We start from the raw sequence: 17,034 nt of genomic DNA, 5'->3' as shown, positions 1-17,034 counted from the left end.
ATGGGTTTCAGGAGCTTTGGCTTCTCTCCCAACAGAAGCTGGTGATGAGGTTTCTTTCCCTGAGCTGGCCTGAGAAATGTTCTTTTACCAAAGATAGATTGAGGAGGAGAATCCGTCTCAATGTTAACCAGAATAACTATGCTTTCCCTGTCATGGGGCGGGGGTGGGGGTGGGGGATCAGGGTAGCTCCATTTAGAGGGAGTGACAATGTCTGAAAGCCAGGTAGAAATTGTTTCAAGGATTATTGGTTATTTGGGATCATCCCCACAATTTGTATCTTTCACCAGTATTTCTCCTAAAAAAATAGTGGCTTATCTATTGAACCAACACACACATGTGCCCACCCCCACACACAAACACATAAATTCACATACATCTGCTACCACCTCTACTTCTACCCAATCTTCCTCTCTCTTTTTTTTAAGATTTATTTATTTATTTGGGAGAGAGAGAGAGTGGGGAGGGGCAGAGGGAGAGGGAGAGAGAAACTTTAGTGGACTCTTCACCTGACACGGGACTTGATCTCAAGACCCTGATATCACAACCTGAGTGGAAACCAAGAGTCGGATGCTTAACTGATGGCACCACCCAGGGACCCCTACCCAATCTCTCTTAAAACGTTCCTCAGAGAAACATTCTTTTTCAGCAGCTCTTCGCTCCTGTGCTCAGCTGTAGTGTAGACTTCCCATTTTCTCTCTCTCAGGGCCAGACCCAGGGTCAGGACAGAACTTTCTCCTTATGGTCAAAGTCTAGACACCAGGGACAGACGTCCTGGAAAGGGTGCTGAGGTCATGATCAAAGCCAGAAAAATGAGTCCAAATGAGTCCATTGATCCCGGGAGGGCAGGAGAACATCAGGAGCTGAGGTACAAGGCCAAAGTGGGACAGAGAAGGACAAGGCGTCCGGAGGCAGGGCCGTCACAGGAACAAGCAGGAAGAATACCATCAGCGGGCATTCCAAAGCTGTGTTGGAGAGTTAATGTCACTTACAGCCTTTTTGTTTCTTTATAAAATTCTAATCAGAGTCAGCATTGCATGGGGGTAAAGTCACAAACCCTGGAAACAGACTACCTGGATTTGAAGCCTGGCTCTGTCCTTTACTAATTCTGTGACTTTAATCAGTTTCCATAGTTTCTTCATCTGTAAAATGGAGGTAATAATAGGTTTTAACTCACAGCACTGTTGTGAGGGTTAAATAAATTAATATCTATAAAGTGCTTAGAAGAACATCTGTATAAAAAGATGTTAAACAAAACAATATTTGCCCAAGCCTTAAGAAAAAAATTACCAGTTTTACTGGTAATAAATAAAATAAATGTATTTATTCTTCTTCCTTCTCTCAGAGGAAACCATCATCTTGAATTTGTGATTTGTCATTCTTTTTTTTTTCTTAAAGATTTATTTATTTATTTGAGAGAGAGAGGGAGCAGGGGGAGGGGCAGAGGGAGAGAGAGAGAGACAGACAGAATCTCAAGCAGACTCCCCGCTGAGCATGGAGCCTGACGCAGGGCTCAATCCCAGGGCCCTGAGATCATGACCGGAGCTGAAATCAAGAATCAGATGCTCAGTTGACTGAACCATCCAGGTGCCCCTGTGATTTATCATTCTTGCACATCTTTATATTCATTTGTATGAATAGTTGTATCTCTCAGTATAATTTTATTTTTCATATTTGAAGCTATATATAAATGGCATCATGCTTGCTGTATTCATCTGTAATTTGGTCTTCTTACTCAGTTCATCTGTGTTGATATAAGCAGTTCTGGGTCATACATTCATGTCATTCCTGTTATTGTTAGAGTATTCCCAGTGAATACATGCACCACAATTTATTTGTCTATTCTCCTGTTGATGGACACTTAAGTTGTTTCTAATTTTTGCTATCGTAAGCATTCTGAGGCATATTTCTTGGGACATACATGGGAGTTCCTCTAAGCTGACTTAGAAGTGAAATCTCTGAGGTTTAGGGTAAGCTTATTTTCAAATGTACTTAATATTTTAAAAATTATTCTTTTAAGATAATCAGACAAATTCACATTATCATCAGTGCTCTACCATGTGCTAACTGCTGCTTGAAGTCCTTTAGACAGATGAACTTATTCAATCTTCAGAATGGCACTATGAAGGAAATGCTATTATTTCCCTCACTTTATAGAAGAGAAATTCAGTAGCTTTCCTCAGATCACACAGCTGGTAAGCTATGGAGCTCAGATTCACACTTGGAGACATACTTGTTCCAGAGTCGTGCTAACTGCAAAGTAGGATATAATAAAAAGTCAAAATATTCTGACCAAAAAGCATCACAAGGCAAATAAAAAGATTTCATTGAAGGAGGTAAGGTCTCATTAAATCCAGTATTTCCTCATCTTAACTAATTACATGGGCATAGATAGACCTTATTTCCAAATAAGGCCTAGTCTGAGGTTCCATGTGGACAGGAATCTTGGGGAGGAGAGACGCTGTTCAACCCAGCACAGGATCCCCTTCTACATCTGTGGCCCAAGAGAGGAGGCTACTGTACTTCCCACAGGACAAGTCTTTGGATATTTGGAAAGAGCTCTGCTATTCATAGATCTTTCTCCCTATCCCACCTCATATGCCCAAGGAGTCTCTTGCCTTCGCCACACATGCTCAATTCAGTCAGGTCACACTGGCAGAGCCCCCAGTAGTTCTCAGTTCCCAGGAAATTCCCTCACTGTCCAAGGGACCCTGTTCTGAGTGTCCTTCCATTTGCCAGCGTCTCCTGCAGATGAAGGAGTATCCACAACTCAACAATAGATACTCTTTTCCAGGTGTGGACAGATCCAGACAGCATACAGTGAACCCTAAGAGTTGCCAGTAACCTCTATAATACTGTTTGGGCCCTGATTGCATGAGCCATACCTTCTAGATCATTCAGGAGAGCTGAGTAATAGTTCTAGCTCTGTCCCTAGCTCTATAAACAGAAGCAAATCAAAGTTTCTACACTTACATTTCTTAACCTTTAGGAAAAGTAATACTTGCCCTAACCTGTTTGACAATAATGTTGTGAGGATAAATATCAGATTGGTACAAAAGACTCAGATAAAATCCTCAGATAAAAATGGATGGGAAGAATGTGGCTGTGCACCCATAGCACAATGGAATGTAACCTTGTTTTATGGCACGGGGTCCTTTAATAATCCAGTGAAATCTACAGTTCCCTGCCTCTGAAAAAGCACATAAGCATGGGCACACACACATATAAGCTTCCAAATAACTGGGGAGTTAAATTACCCTGGAGTCCAGACACGGATTCTCCCCCTTCTCTAATTAAGAAGTGATTTTGAGCCTGAGCGTTAAGTGACTACGGAAAATAGTATTCCTTCCTGATTCCCAGATGGCCGTTCTGGTTTAGAACTGAGGCTGTTTGGCCAGCCTCAGCCCAGCACGTGGCCGTAGTTGGAGCAGAGTAGAAATATTTTTGGATTGAATTCAGTGTCTGTGGACAGCGAGGCACCTTCTCGGTAGTAGCAACAGAGCTCCAAAGTACAAGAGGTTGGGCTTCAGTCCCCCTTTTCCAATTTTCTGTCTTTCCCCCCTTTTAATGTCCCCATTTCAGCAGAAATTGACTCAGCTCTCTTTGAAAGGATGAAATTGATCCATTACAGTGATCCTCACGAATCTGCTAGAAAATCAGCGTCCAGGACTGTTCCACATGAGAAGTCAGCCTTAAGAAAGTCCACCACAGCCACAGGAGCATAGTTACCTAACACATGATTTACTAGACAGTATTTCTTCTCTTGGTGATAGAAATAATTTAGGACAAGAACACCTTTCTAGTAATGTATTTTTTCCATAATTTAAACATAATTTACAGTATTCATGTAGTCTCAAATTCTTCAAACTCTTCTCATTGAATATGATTTCCTTTGTTTTCTACCAAAAACCAAAACAAAAATCGAAGACAGGGAATGCCCATTTGATAGATGAGGAAACTGAGCCCTTGAGAAGTTAGGCCACTTGCCCTAAATCTTGCAGTTAGTAAGAGATGGAGCCAGGACTTTCACCCAGATCTGATCCTAAATCCCACTTTCCTTTGCTATATCATAAAAGTAAACATGTACATAATACCCAATTTCAGTTTTCCAATGGCCCCTTTGAAGCCAAGGTCTAGTATGACTTCAGGGATAGTAGAGGATCATCCCAGGAGCTGGAAGTCACATAATTCTTCTCTCTTTCTGGGTAACCTTAAGCTGGGTGCATGGTGGAGTTGACAATTGCCTCCAACTGATCACAAATAGGAAAAAGATCTGTCCCTATTCTTACTGATGACTGAGATCTCTTTAACAAAGACGGGTGCCTTTTGTGCCTCAGTAAGACACAGGATTGGAAATGCAAATATCTGTGTATAGGTCAGTGCAAATGGCTGATATCAGATCTTTCTCTGAAAACAAGTCTTGACAGGGGAGAGGGTAGGGAGAGAGTCACCATCAAAGCCAGGACACTGCCTGAAGCTGCAGAGAGCCAATGGGAGAGAAAAATCAATGTCTAAAGACCAATGGCACCTGCCTCCTATCATCCTTGAGCTGCTCCCTCCCCACTGAGCTCTTCTCACTCAGAGAAAAACAGAATGAGTATGCTCTTGACTGCAGGAGAACTCAGTGTTTCCCAAAGTGCGGTCCCCAGGACTACAGCATCTGAATCACCCAGAAGTGCTGGTTAAGCACATAGATTCCCAGGCACTTCACGCCCCCCTCCCCCACCTACACACCTTTCCAGTCTCAGGCTGGGGCGAGGAATTCGCCCTTATAGCAAGCTCCCAGAATGTCTGCTGTGAGCATGAATGTTTGAGAACTATTGTTCTAGCGGCCGAATTAGATCATGAGAACACTGATGAATACTCACTTTTGAACGATCTTGAGGAAAACACCTCAGTGAAAGCTATTTTATGGATTTCTTTTATAACTCTTCTCTTCCCTTATCTTAAAATCAATTGGTGTATTTTTTTAAAAATTATGCAAGCCTGTGCATATACCATTTCAATTAGATACACAAATACAATCTCTATATATCTGCATACAGAATATTTTAATTTCTTTTCCTTTTTTGTACAGCTCTTACCCCCTTCCCTCTCCTGTCTATTCTCATCTCCATGAGGTTCCCAGTAATCTCTAGTCTCCCTTATAATTATGCACACACACTCACACACACACACACACACACAGACACACACTCAAACTTATATGGATAGGTGTTGCTTTTCGTATTACCAAAACAGAACCATATTTTACATGTTTTTCTGTATCTGGTTTTTCTCAAGAATCTATCCCTAGAAATCCTTCCATATTACAAGGCTTAACTCTAATTTATTCTTTTAAATGATTGCATATGATTTCACAGTGCAGATGAATCATAACTTATTCAATCATTCTCCTATTGACAGACAAAATTTATTCCCAGGTTCCTACTCTACGGACAATGCAGTGATTAGCATTTTTGCTTTATTTCTAGGGATAGATTCTTATTCATAAGATATAGAACTATGTAAGTGTTGGCTACAATAATAATTAATATTGATATTTTGTAGGTTTACATGTATTTTTATTTTTAACCACTCTTTTCAAATTGCTTTCCAAATAAGATGTTTTAACCAGTAGTTCATATGAGTATTCTTTTTCCCCTTTACAACTTCTCATTATAAAAGTTTGTATTGGTAGCAAAATGCAATTACTTATATAAATTTTTCATATTGAATTTTTAAATGTCCTTCACTTTAAATATCCCAATTTTCGAAGTACTGTTTGAGTTTTACTAATACACATCACTAGCAAATAGTAAGTATTGAGTTCTGAGGTGCTTTGCAGGTGCAACCAACAAAACAAAAGAAAAACAGGCTGCCTTCAATAAGACTACCCTCCAAATATTTTAGATAGATGGATTAGATAGATAGGAAAAACCTCCAATATTTGTCATGCCTTGCCAACAGCCAAATCCGATAGGGTCAGTTTTTCTGTGTCTGTAAATATGGTAAGTCAAGATCAAAGAACATTTTCTGGAACAAGAGCTATTTTCTTCATTTATTTTTATGACACTGAGGAGGAAGAAGAAAAGCTGCGACCTTGCTAGATCCACAAACTTGAACCAGTCCTTGTTTGATGAGAACATCTGGAAGTGTCCAGCAAGGCATCAAGGTGCACAGAAGAGTCCCCTAGGACCACATCCAAAGTGCCCTTTACAGTTCATGGGAAATGGCAGGATTCAGAATGGGATGTTTAAGGGAGACAGGAGCTGTAGGGAGGAGGACAGAAGAAGGGCTGGAGAAGGGAGAGAGAACACTTTAGGTCTGTGAGCTAAAGGGGGGAAAACCAGCTTAATTGTGGAAGAAAAGACACACACATAGGATAGCTCGCACAGGCAGAGTTGCTGTGGAAGCACATTCCAGGAAAATCTTAAGAGATTACTTTAATAATAAACCATGCATTCTTCAGCAAACCATCACGGGATTAACTACCCTTTTCCTAGGCTGGGAACACAGTCGTCAGTTTTTTTTGTTTTTTTTTTTGTTTTTTTTTTCCTTCCTCACAGGCAGGTTTTGTGCAAGAGAAAGTCATGCAAGGACCATAGTTTTTCAAACATTGCATTGAATTTTCCTCACCTTAATGTGCTAAACATTAATTTCAATGGTGATAAGAAAAGACCGCTTAGGCAGGGTTAATGTCTGGGTGGGCTTGGGTGTGATTCTCCAACTGCAACGATGTTCACTTTAGACCTCCTGAAAAGTGAACGACTTCTATGGGACAGGAAACTGTGTTCCATCAGAGATAAAAAGAGTTAAATTTCTTTTCATGCTCCTTTTTTTTTTTTACTGTGAGCAGGACACTGAATTACTGCCAGAAGCAATATCAGCACCCTAGAGATATAAAAACACTCTTCAAATCAGAGTTCTCCGCTGTCGACTCTTAAGATTTCTGTGTAAAATGACAGAGCTGTCTATTTTAAGCTGTATGTGTGAGCCCACTGCTCATAAATGGACTGTTTTCATCAAAGTCTTCTCTTGAAACTCCAGCTCATTGCAGATGAAATCATTTTCTTCCTCTGGCTCCTTAGATATATCCCTTCCATGTGGTAGAGCAAACATATGTTAACATTTCTAGTAACAGTCTTTTGATTAAAAAATAAATAGGTTTGGGTGGTCACTTCTGAGTTGAGAAAATATTACCTATTGAGGTTAAAAGAGAAACCCCTTTTTTTTCCCCCAAATTGCCAATGCCTCTATTTGCCTGAACTCAGCTGTCATTTGTCCAGCTTCTCAGCCTTTGGAAGTGCAACCATCCTTCTGGACTCCTGGGTCTTAGAAATAAAGCAGTATGTCCTAAAATGTACCAGAATTAAAGTTCTCTGCATAAATGTTATAAATACTGTCCTAAGATTAAAGTCTACATACCTCTTATCATTCACAGGCAGTCTTTTTTTTTTTTTGATAATAGCAAATTACCTCAGAGGAACATTGAAAACTGTCAGCACCACCGTCCCCAGCCCAGCACCCTCAGGTGTGAGGGGATGAGACAGGTGGCAGAAATCGGAGAGGTGGCACTCTCCCTGTCACGGGGTTGTGCTACTCTGCGCCCCCAGCTCCCGGGCAGTCCCAAGCCTGACCTACTTGAGAGCAGGGACTGCCACTCACACTGAGCTGCCCCAAATTACACAGCGGCTTTGCAGTTGGGCTAGGCTTGGGACCACAAAATGCATCCTTGGTGTCCCGTGAGCCTGATTTGAACCCTCCGTTTCCAGAGGTAAAATGCAAATCCGCTGTGTGTTGCTTACTCAATAAAATCAATAACCCCTTCTCATCCAAGTCATAATTTGGCATGTTCACATTTAGTACACACTGTCTCCAACTTCAAAAAAAAAAAAAATAACAGGAACATAGACATGCTTTTCACAAAATAATTTCAAAATTCTTTTAAAGTGACAGAGTTTCTGGGGATATTGTACAATCGTTCATGATTTTAAAATATGGAGAAAATGAATTCCCAGTTTGTGAAGGTTCACGAAGCTATGCTATGGAGTGCCTTCTGCTGAGCCCTGCGTGTCAATATTTTCAAATATTTTATTTCTCATGTTGCCTATTTCTCCTAGAGGTGGAGGGAACACTGTGGAAATCAGTGTACACAGTCATGTTGTGTGTCTACACACGGATGTACACACCGGAAGGGAAGTCAGTACATAATCTTTGTACCAGAGGCACGGCTTATTTAGATAGGTTATATAGGGGTGAACGTTTTTGTTTACATCGATTTCAGAGTATTGTTTTATATCTGTCTATCAGGATTTTATTTCGTCCATAAATACAGTATGTTTTACATGTACACACACAGAGTTCCCACCAAGTTAAGTGCACCCGCATCAGCAATGCCTGCAAAGGGGCAATCCCGCTTTCCACTGGAGAAACAGCAGATCCGAGCTGGGATCCGTTGCCTCTTGCCAGGAAAGTCAGGAGTAAAGGCAGCCCTTTGTTCCGAGGGCCCCAACGGGTTAGGATGACTTTCGTGTGCCACATCACTGAAGTGGCAATCCAGGGAAGGAATTTGTGAAATGAAGGTCGGGTGGATCCCACCCCTTTCCTGCGGAGTTTCCCTTTCCTGTCCTTATTTGCCCCCTCCCCTGTCCCGCGTCCCCAGCTCGCGGCGGCCGGGGCTCCGACCGGCACCCTCCCTCGTCCCTCCTCCGCGGGGCCGGCGGGCGGGGTGGGGGGGAACCCGGCCCTGCGATCGCCCCCCGCTGGCGGGGCTCGCGAGCGAGGGGAGCCGGGCGCTCTGCGTGGCTGCCGCTCGGGTTAATAAACAGTTAAGTTTGGAAGACTCAGCAGACACGTTGAGGGGGAGTTACCAAGCCCAGGCAGCAAAAACATCCCGGCGCATTCCTGGGGAGTCCTCGGCTGCCAGCATCTGATTAGAACCATATCTCGCCGGGAGTGGCCGCGCGGCTCCGAGGCTCCCCGGCCGGCGGCTATTTAAGCGCGGCCCGCCGTGTCGGCTGCGCGGCAGCCTGGAGGCTCGGCAGCGGGAAGTCATGCTCGCTTCGCGGAGGCGCTAGCTAGCCGTGAGTCGCTTTCCCGTCCGTCCTCCCCTTGGCTCCATTTTTCGCCATCTCCTCCCCTCTTGGCTTTTTCCCCCTTGGGGTGCAGCGCAGGGACCGGGGGGGGGGCGCGAATCTTAGGAGACTGTACTTGGGGAAACCGCGGTTTTGTGGCCTGACATCCGAGGAATGCTTCCAGGGACTGCATTTACCTCTGGGGTCGGGCGGCAGATGTCCAGCTTGTGACATTTCACAAGCGCCTCCCTTTGTGTGTGTGTGTGTGTGCGCGCGCGCGCGCACGCTTGTTTAAAAGCTCTGCGGGCGACCCTGGTAGGACGCTGGTGTGGCTGCTGACCGCCTAATTAACTCCTCCAGGGGTGTTTATTTTTGCCGTGTGACAAAGGCTGGGGACCCGGTTTGTGCCCCTGAGAAGCTTTTTTCCTGGTGACTGACAACATGGGGCATGAAAATGTGAACTTGTCTTACGCTCGCATTCTTAAGAAAGTATCTGCCCAAGAGACTGAACAAACTTGTCTTAAATCCCTGGAGCGTTTAAAAGGTGTTGGCCTGCTCGCTCTAAACTGGGTGGAAAGATTAAGTGAGAATTCTAGAAAAGGGGGGAAAAAATGAATGGGTTAAAACCATGGAGCCCCAGTCAGCATAGCGGTTTTCATAGCATAGAGCTGACTCTGTTATTCGTCTCTGCTTCCTTTCCTCTTGCTTGACTCAATTCCTAGCCTGGAATTCGGTCCCCCGTCAATGTCAGCAGGGAGCTGTTTGAGTCCAAAGGGAAATTTAACTGGATTAAAAGCACTTAAAGAATCTGGATGTTATCTCCACGCCCTTAACCACCCTCCCCCCGCCCCACCTTTTCCTCTTTCTTTTTAGTTTGTGTTTGGAAGGAAGACAGGCACTCTTGTAAAATGAGAAGAGCAGCAATAAGCTTCCAGACACATGGAAAGACTTAAAAATTATGGAGGGGAGACTTCATGAATAGTAAATGTTGTTATTACACTCTAAAGTGACTTAATGAAAAAAATTTCTGGCCCTAATCAGGCAAAGCAGGGGAGTGGGGGAGAAGGAGGTAAGACAGAACTAACTCAAACAGAAGTAATGGTTGAAGAAAGAAGGCAGCTACAAAAACGCCTTCAAAATGTCTGATAAAGGCTCTCGGAATGGCTTTGATGGGATATAGAATTGATCTTCCTTACAGGCTTGAGGTTAGCTCCCCGCACAGGAGCATCTACTGGCTGTTGGGGAGGGAGGAACTAGCTGGGAATGGGGGAGCATTGCAGCTACCAAATGGCTTATCTCCCTGGTCTATGACAACTCTATGCGTGCTTCTTACACCCACAGTCAGACCATGATTAGGCTGCTTTTCTCCTGGCCTGGTGCCCCTCCCACCCCGGGTTCTGTCTCTCTCTCCTTGAAGGGAAACAGGCCTCAATGACACCGTAGGAAAGTTTATTGTCTTGAGAATTCAGAAGCATTTGGGACTGAGCTCTCTTTAACCTTTGGGGGAAGGACCTTTTCGGTGAAGCAATAAACAGTGCCACACTTCATACAGCACGGAGTGTGCGATGTGGACAGTCTGCTGGAGAAAGCACGGAGGAGCTCTAGTAGCCTTTTCCAATGGGTATTTCCGGGACTGATTACTTCTTCTAAATTCCTCATCAGTCTGCCCCTAAGGCAGACTGGATTCTTTTTCCTGTTGGTGAATAACTTAACTTCCCCTTTCCCTGCCCACTCTTTGCTCTGTCCCTTCTTATCCAAACAACTGCCCTGGAAACCAGTTCTTCTTTAAGCTATACCCTCCTACACGTTTTTACTGGATGGCCAGAACCAATTGATCTTAGTGGAATGTCCTCCGCCTTTGAATCATGACACCTATCTTTTTTTTTTTTTGATTTAGTTTATTCATTTGAGACACAGAGATAGAGAGAGAGAGCATGAGCAGGGAGAGAGGCAGAGGGAGAGGGAGAAGCAGGCTCGATCCCAGGACCCTGGGATCATGACCTGAGCCGAAGGCAGACGCTTAACCGACTGAGCCACCCAGGCTCCCCCATGACACCTATCTTGTTGGCATTCTGGTCTTGGACACAATTGGATCTTCATCTGAGGATGTTAGGAGAGGGAAGGGAGCCGTGCATGGCACTTGTTAAAACCCTTATCTAATCTTTTGAGGGAGAGTCTGCATTTCCACTCAAGACTTTTGAGAGTTTTAGATTCAACTAAAAGTCCAAATTCCTGTGCATTAGGTTTATCTCTTGTCTTACTCAAAAGGTTGACTGGATCTTAGTCACCTTGTTTGGATTGAGGGAATTGCTTTTAAGACACTTGTTGGCATGAAGGTGGTACAGGGACTTCTAGAAACTTCTGACCAGATGGTTGGAGGTGATATTTATTGGCCTGCTTGGCCATGCCTCAGTTATCTGAAGATTGAGAGAGCAGGAAGACATATGCCTTGCTGGGTGTCTCCTGGCCAGCAGGAGGCTTTGTGGATACATGGGCTCTCGGTGGCACAGCAAGTATATGCTGCTTCATTTCTGATTCTACAGTGAGCCTAAGCTTGCTACCATTGATATTTTTTATCTGAATGGTTTTGAAGGCATCATGTGTTTCTCTCCCTCAATCTTTCCTGCCTTGGAGATTTAATTGATGCTTTTCTCAAAGACAAGTGAAGATGCTGAAACGCTCGAGCAGGCTGCTGAAGACTGAGCTCTCCCATGTGTCCACTTGCCCTCATGGGCATCAGAACATGCCTCCCCCCATGGAAAGGCTTGAGAGCAGATTGGCGGGGGAGTGTCCCTTAACAGACCGAACATGTCAGGTTTTCTGTCCTCCTCAAGGAATCAAAACGAGACATACACTGGCAATAAGAAACACCTGAGTAATAGGATGTGGTATTTTTTTTTTTTAAAGATTTTATTTATTTATTCATGAGAGACAGAGAGAGAGAGAGAGAGAGGCAGAGGGAGAAGCAGGCTCCCAAGGAGCAGGGAGCCCGATGCGGGACTCGATCCCAGGACCCTGAGATCATGACCTGAGCTGAAGGCAGACGCTTAACCATCTGAGCCACCCAGGTGTCCCTAGGATGTGGTATTTTAAAATTCTCCCCGGTGCTGCGTGTACTTCTAAAGTTGAAGCCACGCCACTGAATTGCACAGAGGTGGGCCAAAGTCCCTTCTAGGTGAGCTAGCTGCAACAGCAGTTCGGTGTGCTTCACAGACACCTCACTCACGGTAACGTAGCCTGACTGCATTGTGGGAATCAGAGAGGGGGCCATCAGTCTCCTCTTCTACAAAAACCATGCTCATTTTTGATGAAGGGAACAGGTGATGCCGAGGATGGACACAAAGGGCTAGAATTCGTGCCAGTTTCTGCCTCCCACCCGGGACAACCAGGTAGTGGGGTGAGTCCTACCGCCTTGACTCAAATCCCAGCTAGACCACTGTTGCTTATGTGACCTCGGGCAAATTGCGTAACCCCTCTGTTCTTAAGCTTCCTTATCTGGAGAGAATAAGAGTACCTAGCCCAAGTTTGTTGGGGAGATTGTTAATCTAATATGCTTAGAATACTCTGTTCTCTCTGACCCAGAAATGTAGGTGTTTTGTTTTATTTTTGCCCCCTGAACAACTGAATTATGTGTCTTTGTGAAAACTGAAGGCAGAGTTGAGAATTTCTTCATCAAAGTTGGGCACTGCTCATCTACCTAAAAACTGCTACTCATTCAAGCACTTAGTATTAACAACGCCAGGGTGTTTGCTGTGCTCACGCTAGAACAGACAAGGAGTTACTCTGTGTTCTCTGCCTGGAAGCCTGGAGTTTGCTCTGGTCAAGCTGACCTCCTCTGGGCTCACTGAAGTCTCCACCCCCTCTCCGCCGCTCTACCGAGTGGGAGCCATTCTTCCCCAAGTCAGCATTATAGTAGAAGGAAGTGGGAAAGGAGGGACCACCCATACTAAACTGAGTGACTGGGCTAGAAATAAAGTCTTCCAAGTGCGCGCGGCCCCGTCCTATGCTTGCCCACGTAGCTGGGCAGGTTGCCATGGTTACTCCCCTTCCCGCATCCTTCTACACTGGAAGGAAGCCTGCCACTCTAGGGTGAGCAAAATCTGAACAAATTGCTTCCTGATCTAAAAATGGAAGTTACTTTTTTATTGAGGTAGAATCTCCTGTCTACCTACCTCATCCTTTTCCTCTTCTCAACTTATTTTAATCTTAACACTTAATTGTCTAACTCTTGCTATTTCTTAGAACATGAAGGCTTATGAAATTTCAGGAACACAGAAGCTATTACCTCAATATTAAAGAAGCCTGGCAGTTTGTCTCTGCTACTGTAACTTATACCAGCTAGCTAGAGGCAAGTGACCTTTAACTGCCTTAAACCAGTAAGAATTCTGAGTGAACCCAGCAGGCTGAGTGTTCAGCTGTAAGGAAGTTACCAGAATGTATGGTGATTAACATAACAATAAAAAGTTAAAAAAAAAAAGAATGCAGGAGGACTGTCACTTAAATTTTCAGGTAACCACAGAGTAAGGGAGCAGGTAGAATAGAACAATCCTGGAAAAGTGAGATTTAAAACACTGTTCAGGGGCGCCTGGGTGGCGTCTGCCTTCAGCTCAGGTCATGATCCCAGAGTCTTGGGATGGAGCCCCGCATTGGGGTCCCTTGCTTCTCCCTCTCCCCCTTCCCCTGCTTGTGTTTCCTCTCTCGCTGTGTCTCTCTCTGTCAAATAAATAAATAAAATCTTTAAAAAAAAATACTGTTCAACCTGGAATAAATTTGGGGGAGGGATATGTGGTTTCACATATTCTCTGGGTAAAAAGCTACCCTATTTCTCCCTGATGGACAGTGTTTCTCTGAAATAGACTGAAATCTTTATGTGACAGATGAAACACATAAGCTCTCATTTCACAATCAAATTCATTCAGTCTTTCAAGACTGGACACTTAGTTACTTTCAGGTGTATTTCACAGCTAGAGAGAATTCATCTAAAATAGTGGTTCTCAGAGTGTGGTCCCCAGACTAGCAACACTGGCATCATCTGGGAACTTGTTAGAAATGCAAATTCTTGGTCCCCATCCCAGATCCACTGAGCCAAACTCCAGCAGTGGGGCTCATCCAGCTGTATTTCAACAAGCCCTCCACATGATCTAAGAGTAGCTTTCACAATTCATTTGTTTTATAATTCAGTTGTTCAGTGGAAAGCATAACAAAATACGTACGTTCCTACAGTCATGGAAATAATAAAGCAAAGCATTTAAACATAGCTCAGTTTAACTGGATCTTAGGATGCAAAAGATGAAAAAGCACAGACCTTGACATTTTTCCTACTACCTCAAGTATTGTTTTCTTGATCCAAGGAAAACCGATATACTCCTTATTTTGTATTATCACCTTACTTCCAAATCCTTTCTCCTCTTTTGGGTTTTTTAAGAGCTTAATTAATCTCCATTTATTAGGAGACTGTCCCAGTTACTTCTTTTAAAAAAAAAGATTCTAGTAAACTAGAACCCATGAACCAGATGGTTTTCTCTAACCTATAAAACTTTTTATTTTGTTTTTCATGCAAAGCCCAGAGTGCAGAGGAAGCCTTCTCCCTATTGGTAAATGAATCTACTACACTTGGTTCTTATAGAGCTTTATGGTTTATAAAGTACCATTCCATTCTCCCATTTATCTTTCACTTTAAATAACTGAAGATGGAAAAATATCTCCATTTCTTAGCTCAAACATGATCATTACATATCAGCTTGCTCAAGGTCATGTCATTAGATGGGAGAGCCAGGATTCAAGCATGAATCTTTATGATTTGAATCTTGGTGTTTATCTGAATATTTAGTGAGTACCTATTATGTGGATTATGTTGCTAGCCTGGCAATGGAAGAACGCCTAGTGAGTGGAATCTAGAAGAAAGTCTACATCACGTGAAACAAAGAATGTAGACTCTGGACCTGCATTGGGATGACAGCTGTGCCATTTCTTAGGCATGCTGCTCAATGTCCCTGACCCTTAATTGCCTCACGCACCTTGCAAAACAGTCCTAAGAATGGCTGATGTTAATCAGAGACTGATGTTTAGCAGAGATCACACCTTAGACTGAAAAATACAAGGGTGTGATCCAGAATTAGAGAATTGGAATTCTGGTTTCGAGGAGGTGACATAGGTTAGTGGTTAAGAGCTTAGACTCTTACCTGCAAATGACTGTGTCCACAACTCACTTTGCCATTTAAGACAAGAGATACTGTGTCTGAGCTTCATTTTCTCCATCAGTAAAACGAGTTGCCTCCAAGTTAAAGTTAAGGGTGAGGGGCGCCTGGGTGGCTCAGTCGTTAAGCGTCTGCCTTCGGCTCAGGTCATGATCCCAGGGTCCTGGGATCGAGCCCCGCATCGGGCTCCCTGCTCCGTGGGAAGCCTGCTTCTCCCTCTCCCACTCCCCCTGCTTGTGTTCCCTCTCTCGCTGTGTCTCTCTCTGTCAAATAAATAAATAAAACCTTTAAAAAATAAAATAAAATAAAGTTAAGGGTGAAACCATAAAAAAATGCTTTCTCTTTCTCAGAGCTGCTCCTTCAGAAATGCACCTGCTTTAGAACTACAATTCTCAATGTAACAATTAGTCTGATATTTGGAAAAGGCTCTTGCTTTAATTGTTTGTGAGCTTTCAGCAAGCTGAAATCTAGAGAGGAACACATTTCAGCTGAAAAATTAGAAGACCTTTTTTCTTGCACACCTTGAAACTATTAAATGTGAGGGTCAAGCAGGAGAATGTGGCAATGCTTCATAAACCAGTACAGGCCCACAAATATTAACTCTTAAAGTACCACTTAAATCTCATCTGGGCAGGACAATTCAGTCCTCCTAAGATCTAGAGTTAATCCCTACTCAAAGAACTGGAAAGTGATGAAAGCTTCACTAAATGTGTCCATATTGGATATAGCTGCCCTCCTTGTTCTAAACATTTCACACAATTGACCTCACTTATTTTCCATATTTTAAGTGTCCTATTAGGGGTCCAAACCTGTTTTGATCTTCTATGATATGCAATGCAGATGCTAAAGCACTTTCCGTTATCATTTAGTTGTCATATGCTCCAACACCTGTCAGAGGGCTAGCAAGGTTATAAGAAGAATGCTGAGCCAGTCTGGCTTTGGGGCACAATGTTAATCCAGGTGGGAAACATACAACTGACCTCTAGATCAGAGGATCAGAAGTGGGAATGGTATGCTTCCGAGTAGTTGCTCAAATATTTGTCCTTTAAAAGAAAGTCTCAGCTGTGCTTTAATTACATTAACACTGGGTGGTAGTGGTGGTATTTTTTGTTTTTGGGTTTGGGTTTTTTTCTTTTAAACCTTTGCTTCTAAAGGTAAACATCGTAAGTGCAATCCCATTTTTGAAGTAGAAAACAAATATATAACTGATCCAATAGGTTCTTCCATCCACAGTTGGTTGATAATAAGGAGATTTAATATTGATTTCTGCTTGGACCAAGGTTCAGCTATAACTGAAGCTTTTCAGAAACATCATATTGGCAATTGACAAACAACTGAAAAGCTGATTTTATTCAATGTTGAAGCTGTCTTTGGAAGGGTCTCTTGTTACATAGATGCTTGTTTAACTGCCTGATAACTTGTTCTTTGGGGATTTCTGATTTATTCAGCTTGTCTAAAATTCTCAATGACGAAAGTTGGCTGTAATTGAAAGTTGGATGATAATATTGACCTGACACCTGCTAGCAGACACGTAAATGCCAACCATCACTACCTATAAGAAATTTAGAGAAAATGACATCTACTCAACTAACATAAGGTTTTCTTATAATGAGGTGGTGTGGGTAGGGTCCAGAAAAGGACACCAGTGTGATAATGGACTTAGCTTTTAAAAGACTGGTGGAAGTCAGATAGAAGAAAAGTGCATCCTTAGGCAGAAGCATATAAGCAAATTATGCAGGTGTGCGTTCAAAGATACAGACTGGCCAGTTTGACCAAGAGAAAGT

The 17,034-nt window shown here is 43.2% G+C and overlaps 1 protein-coding gene across 2 annotated transcripts in view; it reads left to right on the top strand.

The window, feature by feature from the left end:
- The first annotated feature begins 8,739 nt into the window (after positions 1–8,739).
- Positions 8,740–17,034, top strand: part of DAB2 (DAB adaptor protein 2) — a 49,186-nt gene continuing 40,891 nt past the window's right edge. For both annotated transcript variants that reach the window (XM_036111113.2, XM_078066677.1), the window contains exon 1: positions 8,740–9,062. The gene's annotated coding sequence lies outside the window, so the exon portion shown is untranslated. The remainder of the gene's footprint in view (positions 9,063–17,034) is intronic.

This window comes from Halichoerus grypus, chromosome 2, assembly GCF_964656455.1.
Source record: "Halichoerus grypus chromosome 2, mHalGry1.hap1.1, whole genome shotgun sequence".
NCBI classification, from domain to species: domain Eukaryota; kingdom Metazoa; phylum Chordata; class Mammalia; order Carnivora; family Phocidae; genus Halichoerus; species Halichoerus grypus.
The sequence above is the reverse complement of the archived record's forward strand: the minus strand, read 5'-3'. Positions and strand labels throughout refer to the sequence as shown.